Source organism: Chiloscyllium plagiosum, unplaced genomic scaffold, assembly GCF_037043375.1.
Source record: "Chiloscyllium plagiosum isolate Xiang-an unplaced genomic scaffold, Cpla_swu_hap1 HiC_scaffold_35, whole genome shotgun sequence".
NCBI classification, from domain to species: domain Eukaryota; kingdom Metazoa; phylum Chordata; class Chondrichthyes; order Orectolobiformes; family Hemiscylliidae; genus Chiloscyllium; species Chiloscyllium plagiosum.
Window position 1 is genome coordinate 34,748,052 of NW_028270173.1, and position 10,034 is coordinate 34,758,085.

The following is a 10,034-nucleotide window of genomic DNA, read 5'->3' on the forward strand; positions in this document are numbered from 1 at the left end:
TTTACAAGGAAAAACATAATAGTCTGATGCAAAGAGCTCTTCAGTTTCTTGAATGACTCCAACTGCGAAAACGTTCAAGGAGGTTGCCACCATACAGGACCAAGCAATCCTTTTAATTGACATGTGAACAACCAATACCAGAAATCCAAAGTCAGTAATATAGCATGTATTCAATGTAACAGTGGGTACTGAGCCAGAATTAGGTTGGAATCCAATACTGTATGATAATTTTTCTGATAGCATTTGTTGCATGATCGAGTTCAAAGTAATCTTTGAAAGTGGAAGTGTGAAACTAATAAGAATGAAAACTAATAAGAATCCCCTCCTTACCGAAATGATGTTGTTCTATTTTCAATTTTTCATTATGCACAAACATTCAAGAATTTTGGAAAATACCAAAGCAAAATGCACATTTACCATCGTCACCACATTTAGTGCCATAGGAAATATATTATCAAATCCTGGTTATTTTTCGGCTTGAAGCAAGTCCATTTTACTATCTATTATTGTGTTGTGCTCACGGGAACCTTATTCCATTTCCCCTTCTCCCTTGATCCTTGCTTCGTTGGTATTTCGGCAGAATTCATTTGTCTAATCTTGTGCAAAGGGAGGACTTTGTTTGGATAAGGCTGAATGGGACCTGGGGCGAGTGGGATAAATTAAATAGACAATAGGCAATAGACAATAGGTGCAGGAGTAGGCCATTCAGCCCTTCGAGCCTGCACCGCCATTCAACATGATCATGGCTGATCATTCCTAATCACTATCCTGTTCCTGCCTTATCTCCATAACCCTTGATTCCACTATCTTTGAGAGCTCTATTCAACTCTTTCTTAAATGAATCCAGAGACTGGGCCTCCACTGCCCTCTGGGGCAGAGCACTCCACACAGCCACCACTCTCTGGGTGAAGAAGTTTCTCCTTATCTCTGTCCTAAATGGTCTACCCCGTATTTTTAAGCTGTGTCCTCTGGTTCGGCACTCACCCATCAGCGGAAACATGTTTCCTGCTGCCAGAGTGTCCAATCCTTTCATAATCTTATACGTCTCAATCAGATCCCCTCTCAGTCTTCTAAACCCAAGTCTTCTTCATTCCTGAAGAAGGGCTTATGCCCGAAATGTCGCTTCTCCTGTTCCCTGGATGCTGCCTGACCTGCTGCGCTTTTCCAGCAACACATTTTCAGCTGTGATCTCCAGCATCTGCAGACCTCACTTTCTCCTTCTAAACTCAAGGGTATACAAGCCCAGTCGCTTCAGTCTTTCAGTGTAAGGTTATCCCACCATTCCAGGAATTGACCTCGTGAACCGACGCTGCACTCCCTCAATAGCCAGAATGTCTTTCCTCACATTTGTAGACCAGAACTGCACGCAGTACTCCAGGTGTGGTCTCACCAGGGCCCAGTACAGCTGCAGAAGCACCTCTTTGCTTCTATACGCAATTCCTCTTGTTATGAAGGCCAGCATGCTATTAGCCTTCTTGACTACCTGCTGTACCTGCATGCTTGCCTTCATTGACTGGTGTACAAGAACACCCAGATCTCTCTGTACTGCCCCTTTACCTAAACTGATTACATTGAGGTAGTCATCTGCCTTCCTGTTCTTGCCACCAAAGTGGATAACCATACATTTATCCACATTAAACTGCATCTACCATGCATCTGTCCACTCACCTAACTTGTCCAGGTCATCCTGTAATCTCCTAACATCCTCATCACATTTTTCCTGCCACCCAGCTTTATATCATCAGCAAATTTACTAATGTTATTGCTGATACCATCTTCTATACCATTAACATATATTGTAAAAAGCTGCGGTATCAGCACGGATCCCTGCGGTACCCCACTGGTCACTGCCTGCCATTCCGAAATGGAGCCATTTATCACTACCCTGTGTTTCCTATCTGCCAACCAATTTTCAATCCAATCTAGTACTTTGCCCCCAATACCATGCGCCCTAATTTTACTCACTAACCTCCTGTGTAGGACTTTATCTAAAACTTACTGAAAGTCCAGGTACACTACATCTACTGGATCTCCCTCGTCCATCTTCAGAGTTACATCCTCAAAAAATTCCAGAAGATTAGTCAAGCATGATTTCCCCTTCATAAATCCATGCTGACTCTGTTCTATCCTGTTACTACGATCAAGATGTGCCGTAATTTCATCCTTCATAATAGACTCAAGCATCTTTCCCACTACCTAGGTCAGACTAACTGGTCTATAATTTCCTGTTTTCTCTCTTCCACCTTTCTGAAAAAGTGGTACAACATTAGCCACCCTCCAATCCTCAGGAACCGACCCCGAATCTATCGAACTCTGGAAAATAATCACCAATGCATCCACGATTTCCCGAGTCACCTCCTTCCGTACCCTGGGATGCAGACCATCAGGCCCCGGAGACTTTTCAACCTTCAGACCGAACAGTCTGTCCAACACCAAATCCTGGCAAATATTAATTCCCTCACATTCAGGTCCTTCAGCCACTGTTACCTCAGGGAGATTGCTTGTGTCTTCCCCAGTGAACACAGATCTGAAGTACCCATTTAATTCCTCTGCCATTTCTTTGTTCCCCGTAATATATTCCCCTGTTTCTGTCTTCAAGGGCCCAATTCTAGTCCTAACCATTTTTTTTTGCCTTTCACATACCTAAAAAAGCTTTTACTATCCTCCTTTATATTATTGGCCAATTTACCTTCGTTCCTCATTTTTTCTCTGCGTATTTCCTTCTTAGGAATCCTCTGTTGCTCTTTAAAGGCTTCCCAGTCCTCAGTTTTCCCACTTATCTTTGCTATGTTATACTTTTTCTCTTTTAACTTTATATGTTTCTTAACTTCCCTTGTCAGCCACGGCCACCCATGCCCCCTCTTGGGATCTTTCATCCTTTTAGGACTGAACTGATCCTGCAACTTCTGCATGATACACAGAAATACCCCGCCATTATTCCTCCACGGTCATCCCTGCTAAGGTATTGCACCATTGAACTTTGGCCTGCTCCTCCCTCATAGCTCCATAGTTCCCTTTATTCAACAGAAGTACTGTCACTTGTGACTGTACCCTCTCCCTCTCAAATTGCAGATTGAAGCTTAATGTATTATGGTCACTACTTCCCAATGGCTCTTTCACTTCGAGGTCACTGACCAATTCTGGTTCGTTACACAATACCAGATCCAGAATTGCCTTCTCCCTGGTCGCCTCCAGCACCAGCTGCTCTAAGAATCCTTCTCTGAGGCACTTCACAAAGTCTCTTTCTTGAGGTCCAATACCATCCTGATTCTCCCAGTCTACCTGCATGTTAAAATCCCCCATAACAACTGTAGTAACATCTTTACGACATACCAATTTCAGCTCCTGATTCAACTTACATCCAACATCCAGACTACTGTTTGGGGGCCTGTAGATGACTCCCAAGAGGATTTTTTTTACCCTTAGTATTTCGCAGCTCTGTCTACACTGACTCTACATTCCCTGACTCTAGTTCTCCCCGCGCAAGGGACTGAATATTACCTCCCTTACCAACAAGGCCACCACACCCCCTCTGCCCGTCAGTCTGTCCTTACGATAGCACGTGTCTCCTTGATTATTCATTTCCCAGGTCCTGTCCACTTGAAGCCACGTCTCAGTTATCCCCACAACATCGTATCTGCCAATTTCCAAAGGAGCCTCAAGCTCATCCATCTTATGTCTAATGCTTCGTGCATTCATGTATAGTATTCTTAATTTGTTACTGCTCTCACTCTTCCCATCAACCCCTATTTCACTCAACCTCACAGCTTGATCCCTTTCCGAGTTTTCTGCCTCATTGGTACAGTTGTCTTTCTTGACTTCTCTTGTTCTAACTTTCCCTTCAATTTCCTTTTTAAACATCCAATTTGTTCCGCCCCCCCCGCTACTTAGTTTAAATGTAGCGGTGCTGCCGGAGAAAACCTGCCTGCCAGAATGCTGGTCCCTAACCTATTAAGGTGCAAACCGTCTCTCTTGTAGAATTTATGTTTACCACAAAATATACCCCAGTGATCCAAGAACTTAAATCCTTGCTTCCTGCACCAGTTCCCCAACCACACGTTCAGGTCCATTATCTCCCTGTTTCTGGCCACACCAGCATGAGGACCTGGAAGCAAACCGGAGCAAACTTTGGACGTCCTGCTTTTCATCCTTCTTCCTAGTTCTCCAAAGTCACGTTGTAGTATGTTCCTCCTCTTCTTCCCGACATCATTTGTGCCGACATGTACCACCACCTCTGGCTCTTCACCCTTGTCCTTGAGGATTTCCTGCACTCTGTCCGCAATGTCTTTCACCCTGGCACCAGGAAGGCAACACACCATCCTTAAATCCCGTCTGCTGCCGCAAAAACCCCGGTCAGTTCCTCTCACGATGGAGTCCCCTATTACCACGGCTCTGTGCGATGTCCGACTCTTCCGCTCTGCCTCTGCGCCAACTTTTGATTGACAGACCTGGCCGCCTTGCCAACTGGCAGTGTCATCAGTCTCTACTGTTTCCAAAAACTTCAACTTGTTCCTGACAGGTACTTCTCCTGGGTCTTTTACACCTGTCTCCTCTCTGCCTTCCTCATCGTCTGCTCTCTTCTGCTCTCTTCTGGTATGGTCGGTGTAATAACCTCACTGAAGGTCTTGTCCAGAAAGATCTCGTTCTCTCGGATGAGCCTAAGGTCCTCGAGTTCTTTCATCAGTGCTGCAATATGCTCGGTCAATAGCTGAATGTGCACACACTTTCCACACATTTTCCAGCCAGACACATCAGAGTCGTTGACCTCCCACATCAAGCACGTAGTGCACTGAACCAGCTGGGCAGTCATGTCTTCACCCTCTTCAACTGTGGTGTAATCACTTCACTCAAACCTCTTGTCAAAGATTCCTGAGCTGAAGCCTCACTCTTCGATCCAAACTTCCTTAGACCCTCTTTTTGTGGCAAGTCCGTGGAATCTTAATTTAGCTTAGAGGAGGAGGGAGGGAGGGAGACCCTACTTTGTAGGACCTGGGGTTTAGAACTCACCCACTCTAATAGCAATCACTTACCTTCCCGACCGGCTTTGCGTTCCGCCTGAACTTCCGCCCAGCTCCCGCCGCGCTCTGCTGCGAAAAGACCGTTGGCGTCGAGGTAATTTCTTTGTATAGCAATCACTTACCTTCCCGACCGGCTTTGCGCTCCGCCTGAACTTCCGCCCAGCTCCCTCCGCTCTCTGCTGCGAAATCTGAGTATTAGAGAGTACGTTTCAGTTATGTAAGTACATTGTGATAGCATTGATGACTTCCATCACTTTGTTGATATTTCAGTGCAGACCTATGAGGTGGAAATTTATTGGATTGGAGTTTCCTTGCCTTTTTTGTACTCGACATATGATGTTTCTACATTATCAGGTAGATGCCAGTAAGTTTTTTGCACTGGGAAAGCTTGACAACAGACGTGACGCTTTCTGGAACAATGTAATGTTCTGATGTTTAGTGTGATTCTAAGTATATTGTCAGCGACCATAGACTTTGCAGCATCCAATGCTTTTCGCCCTGACCTAAAATACCACATGGACTTAATAATCAACTTGACACTTTTAAATGAAGAATCTTGCAAATGCTTCATGTAATATTAGGGCTAACCTCTGGGTGGAAATGTGGATATCAGTGGAATCTTCTCCTCCCATTACTTAGTTCATTGTTTTCCACCGTTCATGACTGGATGTGGTTAGGCTTAATGATGCATTACTTGTGGATGGACATGGGTCTGGACATTACAACTTGCTCACTCTTCATTTTGCTTAGTCTTTCTGTTTTGTAGTTTCATTTGGTGGACACTATTTAGTGAGGAATACCTGATTAGATTTCTGAGATGCAGTTATAAATTTTTCTATGTAACAAAGTTGTTCCCGTTACTTGATCCCCTGTACAGGGTAGAATGTTGTTACATTGGCACATGAATTACATATCGTAGTAAAGCAGATTAATACTGATTATCCACAGGGCCTTATGGACGCCCAGTTGTGCGTTGGCTGATTAGTTCAAAATCGTGTGCTGATGTATCGCCACGAGTGGACCCTCATAGTGATACTATCCCTTACAAAAGAATCTATTGCAAGTATATTGTAGATATCAAGTAAGAATGTGTTCTCGCACTTTGTTGAATAAAACAAAACTTGCAAATGTCTGAATCCTGTCCTTCAGATCTTGTCCAGATCGATTCATGTCATTGTTTAAAAAACACCGATTTTGCTGAATCCCAGAGTAGGTTATGTTTTGATGTGAATTTTAGTTATAAATACGGATTGGCTGTTTCCATTGTATGATAGTGCGTGAACCCAGGGAACATCATTTGGAAGTACTGTTTAAGTAATGTCGGTTTTGTGATTGGGTGGTTTTGAGGCAAGGAAGTTTTTTTTACCCAGAAAGGCAACAAGCTGAAACTAATCGGCTGACTCTGGTACCTTTTAAAATCAGAGATATTAATAATTTCAAAGGGATATTCATTTGGGTGAAATAATCCTGCCGGTCTACAAGAGCACAGCAATACAACTGATTAGACGTCTCCAAAGTATACACATGCGAATCTAATTCCACATCATGAATGACCTTCTTCACATGCTGCTAGAGGTCTGTAGCAATGCATTCATTCAAAAAGACGACAGAGGGAAGTAGAATAATTGGTCCAACGTATGCTGCCAGGAAACTAAGAGTCTACAATTAAGTATAGCTTGAATACACATCTCAGTTTCCGTTGATCAGAAAGCTAGAAGGCAGCTTATATCAGTAGAATGGGATTGAAATTTGCAACAATAATGCTTTTTCCAGTCTGTGTATAAACATATCCTGTCTGAGCTATGTTCTTTCTTCCTTGTGTACTGTTCTACGAGGTCAACTGGTGGAACAAAAAGAAGTGCTTTGAAAACTGGCTTGTATGAGATGAGATCTTTGAGAGAATGGGATCGAATTAGTGGTACAATGACCAGGCAATGTGCAAGCACCATTGAAAGTTTTTTCCCATAAACAGCTATGGTGGGGCCTATGACTTAATGTGTATGCAGTGATATATAAGCTGGATAGTTCTCAATGCGAAACCAAGAGTACACAACTTAGTGGGTATCAAGTATAAGAACAGCTGACTTGAAATGTTTGTTATGGTGAAGGAAGAGAAAAGCGAAGTAAATGAAGAACAGCAAAGAAGCAAAGGAGACAAACAGAAAATGTTGGAAGAGTCTCAGCAGGTGTGGCAACATCTGCGGGTATAAATCAGAGTTACAATTTCGGGTACAGTGAACTTTATCAGAAATAACGGGAGCGAGATAATTTTCTTGCAGAAGATGAGTTTGCTGAAGGGGAGAGAATAAATGGGAGGTGTAGATAAAGCCCAAAGAGAGATGAAAACATTTAGACAGACACTCTACTCAATGCAGTCTACTGTATTCACTGCTCATGTTATACTCTCCTCACACTGGGGAAAGAACGCGTTGACTGGGTGATTACTTTGCAGAACACCTACGTTTTATCCCCTCAAACATGTCCTGAGCTCCCAGTTGCCTGTCACTTCAACATATAACCGTATTACCTAGCCAATTGTGCTGCAACAAAGCTCAGTGCAAACTGGAAGAACAGCACATTGTTTTCTTCTTGGGAGCTCTGCAGCCTTTCGGACACAATATTGAGTTCAGGAACTTTATGGCTCATGTCACGTAGTCCCATGTCCTGACCCCAGACTCCACATACCAGACTTTGTCATCACATGGTCTGCTAACACACTCCACATTGTGAGCTGCTTGTCATCGCCATTATTAACTATTCATTTCTCAGTCTGACCTTTACACTCTCCTTTTTCTTTACAACTTAATAAATCACTGAACTCATTAACTATGATTTCAGTCCACAGATGCCGCAAGACCCGTCGAATGTTTCAAGAATTTCTTTTTCCGATTTCCAGCATCCACAGTTCTTTGATTTATTTTTGTTTGTTTCCAGAAGTAGGGAAACGGGTTACTCTGCAAGGTAATATCAATATGCTCTGCAGAAAGTGTATGGGTCAGTTGCTCTTAAATATCTGCTGAAATTTATCTTACTGCCTTCATCTGAAAAAAAGCTTCGACAGCAATGAACTTTATTGTAGAACTATACATCGCTATCAGTAAGGAGTTAAATGCTTGCAAATGTGTTAAGACATAGCTGTAATAACGTTCAGCTAGATATCGATGGATAATCAGGTGCATGACATTCCAGAAAACATTTGATAATATGCCTCATAAGTGGCCGTTGTCTGCTCTTGAGACTCCTGGAATTGGCAAAACATTTGGCGTAGAAATGGCATTTGACAGGTATATGGAAGCAGCAATTATGCGAAATTAAAGAATGAGTTTGCTGAAGGGGAGAGAATAAATGGGAGGTGTAGATAAAGCCCAAAGAGAGATAAATTACTTGAGCGGTGGGATTGAAAGATAATCTCAAGATATAAAGGTTTAAAAAATCTGCAAATTATGAGGTGTGTAGATCTCCATTGAAAGATCTACTAAAGCTGTTTGTAAAATGTACAAAACCGTAAAAGAAGTGAAGTTCAATGTCGGTAAATATTTTAAAAAAGTGGATTAAACAGAGCATAATGTAATTCTAATAATTCTCAGAATACTAGAGGTTCTTAGACTGGTGGCATCCAAATATATAAATTATCAAAATGTGAAGTAAAGATAAAGATGATAATCAAAGCATTCAGATGGAAAACTGCCTCATATCTGAAGCTCTGGAATATAATAATGCACCTCTATAAATTCTTGGTCAGATGACACTTGCAGTACCATGGAGATCTATGTGTATGATACATTATCTTAAATGTATTGGCCTTGCAGTTAGGGCTGCCTCTATTTACTAGATGAGCAACTGAGCTTCGGGGTTCACGTTGTTAAATTAGATTAATGAGATAGTGCGTATTGTATGGAGTTGAGAATGCAAAAAATAATGCTTCGAAAGTCACAAGTGAGATTTATTGGAAGTGCACATGGTTGCAACATCCATACAAAGAAAATGCAGCTTGGCATTTCCAATTTTCTCATGGAGAACTCAGTTTTAAATTAATAATCACAGTGTGGTGTGACACAGACTGCGAGCATTCGATCCATTGTGTTTTTTCAAGCTCTCAGAGTGAACATGTATTTAAATAATCAACCATTTGACTTACTTAGCTGAATCTCTCTCCATGTAATTCCAGGTAGTGCGTTCCAGGTGCATATGACAATTTGCATGACTTTTATTTCTCGCTTCCCATTCGCATCCTTTGCAAATCATTCAAAATCAATAACTGTCTGTTACTAATACATTAACGAGTGGGAGAACTTGCTCTCTCGCTACTTTATCCAGCTCCTGGATTGTTTTGAAATTCCTATTACATCTCCTCTTGGCCTTTTCTCTCTTCAAGCATACAAGATAATAAGAAGGATGAAAGAGTGAATCTTTTTCTGCTGTTGGGGACTCCAGAACTCATGATCGTCGACCAAAATCTGGAGCCAGAGCTTGCAAAGGGAAACTGCGAAATGGCTTGTTGTGGCAAATCACTGTATGTGACCTTTAACTTGGCTACTTAATGAGAAATCATGGAAGAATCCTAAAAGTGTGGGAAAAGGTTATTTGGTCCAACAAGCCCATATCGACCCTTTGGAGGGTAACCCACCCAGACCCTACCCTACATGCACCCCACATAAAAGCTTTCCAGATATTTGAAAGTGCAAATATCTCCACGTTCTGATCTGCATCAGAAATTCCAACCAACTGAAAAAGCAGCTAGAATACCTTTTACATGGAAGCACAATATTATTGGTTGGTTCCAAAATATTTTGTTCCGAAAAAATAACTCCACGGATGTCGAGAACGTGATTATATAATACCTGACTGAAGGAACATTGTTTGAAAATACTAACACGTTCAGCACAGAACTTTTGGTTCGCGACAGGAAATTGATATTTTACTTCAGAAAAAATGAAATTTAAGTAATCCATTATAAATCACACAGCTGAAATCTTTTAATCAGATTACAGAATAATTATTAAATGACATTGATTT